Source organism: Pinus tabuliformis, chromosome 4_1, assembly GCF_031772625.1.
Source record: "Pinus tabuliformis cultivar Carrire ecotype Pingquan chromosome 4_1, CPIR1, whole genome shotgun sequence".
NCBI lineage: Eukaryota > Viridiplantae > Streptophyta > Pinopsida > Pinales > Pinaceae > Pinus > Pinus tabuliformis.
Genome location: NC_142303.1, coordinates 545305500 through 545310438, shown reverse-complemented (window position 1 = coordinate 545310438; position 4939 = coordinate 545305500).

Below are 4939 nucleotides of genomic sequence, written 5' to 3'. Positions count from 1 at the left end.
GGACAATATTGTCCCATTGGGAATGTGTTGACGCCACGATCAACATGTAGAAATTTTGAATAATTTAACACATATTCAATAGAGATTATCCTGATCATGTACTATTGCGGAATACATACACAATACATAAGCTCCTCTACGTTGATCATCAATATAGCAGCATCAATAACAATAAAACATCAAGAGCATTCACACATTAACACAGTATGTAACCCGGGGAAAGCATCTCGCTAAAAACCCCAACTATTTGTATATTAATGATTGAGACCCTGTAACATTACAAAGTACAATTCTTATCACAAGCAATCCAGTACCAGCTCCACCTATTACTCACAATACAGCTCAGATCTGATCTCCAAATCTATTCCATTGCTTGCCTGCCTCCACTGCTCAATACCTGCTCAAGAATTGATGAGAATGGCTTACCAAACTCGTATTTCACCTCAAAATAATCACTCACACTTTGTTGGACGTGAGCAAAGGCTACAATACTGGGCAAATACGTGAGCAAACTCATTGGCATACTCAATCCCTTGATTGTGCAAGATCTGGTGCACAACTATAGTCACAACTGATAGCAATCTGATTCTCTACCACCTGTCCCTGTTGAACTGAACATGCACTGACATGCAACTGAGTTAACTGATGTATTCATTAGTTGCAGCATGAGTTAATAATTAGTTTAACAACTCATCATTAGTCTATTTGCAGTTAGACTAATTACAACTAGTTTAACTAAGTCAAACTGAACACAACTCCATCAACTCCACAATCAACTCCACCAAACTCAACTGATTGAGTTCTAACTGAAGTCATGCATGCAACAACTCAACTGACTCATAAGAAAAGCGTATTTCCTTCTGACAGCTGCATGTGCCACCTCTGTAGCTCAAACTGAAGTGCTCCAAGAGAATAAGATCAAGTTTATAGTCCAAATATTATTATGAGACAATAATATTTGACTTTTCTATTTTTGACAGCCAGTCTAAAAATAGACTTTGATCACTCACATTGTGATCACTCACACTTTGATCAAAAATAGAAGTCCATCTATTTTTCCCAACTTGACCAATCATCCATAAACAGCAACCTGCAATCCATAGACATGATCCATATGTCTAAAAATAGACATAGTCTAAAAATAGACTTGGGCCAAAAATAGCCTGCGGGCCCACTTAGTGAAGGCGACTCTTTTCACTAAGCTCCATCATCTTGTTGCAATCTCAACACTCCCTCTCGACAAGATATGGATTATCAGCAACCCCTATCCTGCCTCGGTGGTACTCGAATTTGCTCCTGGTGAGAGCCTTCGTCAGAATATCAGCATCCTGATCTTCCGTTGGAATGTATGAAAGCAACATGATCCTCCGCTGCACACAATCTCTGATATGATGGTACCTGATGTCAATATGTTTAGATCTATCATGCAATACAGGATTAGCCGAGAGTTTAATGCAACTCTGGTTATCACAGTAAATCACAGTAGGATCCAAATGAGAACCGAACAAACCAACCAGGATCTTCCTCATCCATATAGCCTCGCATGCAGCCAAACTTGCTGCCATATACTCGGCCTCCGCTGAACTGAGTGCCACGGATATCTGCTTCCTGCTGTACCAAGAAACTGTTGTCGATCCAATAATGAAGACCCCTCTTGATGTGCTCTTTCTGTCCGTTGGGCTCCCTGCCCAATCTGCATCCGTGAAGCCACACAACTTCACCTCATCCTCTTGTCTGTACCACAAACCATATCCCGATGTGCCTCTCAAGTAGCGCAATACATGCTTGCCCGCCTTCCAGAAGAGCTTGGTAGGCTTAACCATAGCTTGTGAAAGCTGGTTAACTGCATAGCATATATCAGGTCGTGTATTGACCAAATACATCAGCGACCCCACCAACTGTCGATAAACAGTGGCATCCACTTCTTCTCGCGAAGTGGCATCCTCCTTCCTCCAACCTCCAGGAAGAGGAATATCAACAAGCTTGCAGCCATGCATGTTGAACTTCTCTAGTATCTCCCGAGCATACTTGCCCTGAGAAACAAACAGTCCACCACTGCGCTACCATATTTCCAATCCTAGGAAATAGTGAAGGAGGCCCAAGTCCTTCATCTCAAACTTTGTAGCAAGATCCTTCTTGCATGACAGTATCAACAGCTCATCACCTGTTAGAATCAAATCATCAACATACAGTACAATGATAAGCAACTTACCCTCCACCACAATCTGGTATAGGTTAGGATCCACCTCGCTCTTGGAGAATCCAAGTCCTGTGAAATAACTGTCTATCCGTGTGTACCAAGCACGTGGTGCTTGCTTCAACCCATACATCACTCTCTTGAGCCTGCACACATGCGACTCGCTGCTGAAGACCTCAAAGCCTTCGGGCTGCTCAATGTACACCTCCTCCTCAATGACTCCATTGAGGAACGTATTCTTCACATCCATCTGATGAATGTGCCATCCCATCCGCGCTTAGAGAGCAAGAATCGTCCGTATGGAAGAATACCTTGCGACAGGTGCAAAGGTCTCCTCATAATCGATCCCCTCTATCTGTGAAAAGCATCGGGCAACAAATCTTGCCTTGTACTTCTCCACACTCCCGTCAGCTGCCTGCTTAACTTTGTAGATCCATCTCGAACCCACCACTGATTTCCCTTCCTGTCTAGGAACAATCTCCCATGCATTTTTTCTGACAATAGAATCATACTCTTCCACCATGGCGTCTACCCATGCGGGATCCTCCACAGCTTCCTCGAAAGAGGATGGCTTAGTCACAACACACTTGCTCATTAGAGCCATGTATCTAGTGTACCGATCAGGTGACTGTCTCTACCTGCGTTGGGCTGTAGGTGGTCCTACAACTTTCTCTGCATCTTGAGCCAGTCGCTCAGCTTCTGTCAAGCGCTTTCGCCCTCTGATGGTTGGCGCTGCATGAGTGGTCTCTTCCACTCCATGAACCTCGTCCTGTGGCTGATCCACGTCTTGAAGCTCATCCTTAGGAACTAATAGCTCCTCATCTGCATGCAAGTGTAGCTCCCTCTCAAGCGAACACTTCATGGCTTTCTCCTCCTGAAATTTTATATCCCATCGCACAACAGTTTTACCACTGTCTGGCAAATACACACGATAGTTGTGGGGCGTATCAGTGTACCCCACAAATATCCCAACCTCTGCGGTCGACTCCAACTTCTTCCTGGCATCCTTCGTCACATGCATGTAAACGTTAGCACCAAAAATCCTCAAATGAGAAAGATCAGGCTTCTTACCAGAATAAGCCTCCTCGGGTGTACTCATGCCAAGTATCCTATGAGGACAACAGTTCTGCACATAAACTGTTGTATTTCATGCTTCCGCCCACAAGTGAAGGGGTAGGCCCTGATCATGCAACATTGCCCGTGCAGCACCCACGATTGTTCTATTCTTCCGCTCAGCTACCCCGTTCTGCTGTGGGTTATGGGGAGCTATGAGCTCTCTACGAATCCCTTCTGCCTTGCAGAAATACTTGAACTCATCCGAGATGTATTCACCACCATTATCGCTCCTAAGAGCCTTCACCTTCTTCCCCGACTCCTTCTCGACCAGTGCTTTGAATTCACAGAACTTTGAATATGTCTCGCTCTTCTTCTGCATGAAGAAGATCCAGCACTTACGAGAGAAATCATCAACAAAAATCACATAATACATGTGTTTTGTTGTCAAAGCAACTGAGAAAGGTCCACACACGTCTGTGTGAATTCTCTCAAGGATCGTCGTGGCGCGACTATCCTTCTCGTGAAAGGTGGCTCTCACAAACTTCCCCAAAGTACACCCCTTGCACTGATCTGACTGCAAAAGTGTGCCTTTAGGAAGCCCTGTAGTGATCTGCTGCAGTATCTTCAAGGCTCCATGGTGAAGGTGACCCAATCTCCTGTGCCACAACTCGCCATCATCCCGGCTCACCAATCCTTCTGCCTTACCCGCCATTGTTGCGCATCCATCTACATGCAACTGATAAAGGTTCCTCACTCGAACCCCTATCTTCCGGGTCTCACTGGTTGTCTTGCTGCGCAGGAAGGCCTTTCCCTTGTTGAAAACAACATCATACCCCTTGTCTTCTAACATCGCCACTGAGATAAGATTCTTCTTCAATCCTAGAACATGCATGACTTCCTTCAATACGAAGGGTTTACCAAACTCCCTCTCAAAGGAAATGGTACCGATACCGGTCGCACTGTATCTACCATCATCGCCCATCTCGATGTGCACTCCAAGATCTTTGTCCTCCAGATTAGAGAACAAATCTTTATCTCCCGTCATGTGAAAAGACGCACCACTGTCCAAGAACCACACGGATCCCATCACACTTGAAACCAAGCATGCGATCAATGAAAAATCAAGCTCAAACTGTGAAGCTAAGGCCTCTCCCCCTGCAGATCCAGCAGCTTGCTTGTTCTTCTTCTTCTGCGGACAATTTGTGGCATAGTGTCTGTGCTGGTGACAGTGAAAACACTTCACCTTGGACATATCCTGCTTCTTGCCTTTCGCACCAGATTGAGAAGCTTTCTTTCTCTTCCCTTTCTTTGCTTTGGCAGCCAAAGCACAATTCTCTTCATCAGCTCCCTTTGACGAAGATCCGTCCCTGGTACTCTGCCTGATCTCCTCCTGCACAAGATCTGACCATAGTCTTTCCCATCCTGGCAATTTCTCCCGACCATTGACAGAGTCCTGATAGGAATGCCAACTCTTCGGAAGACCAAGGAGAGCCAAGCTCACCAAGTCCTCATCATCGACAGTAACCCCCACACTTCCCAGCTCATCTCGACACTGAGTGAACTTCGTGAGATACTTGGGAATACTGTCACCCTTCTCGCATTTGATGTTTCTGAGTTTATCTTTGAGCGCCAGCTTCCTCTGATCGCTCTTGCTTTGGAATAATTTTGTTAATGATTTCCACATCA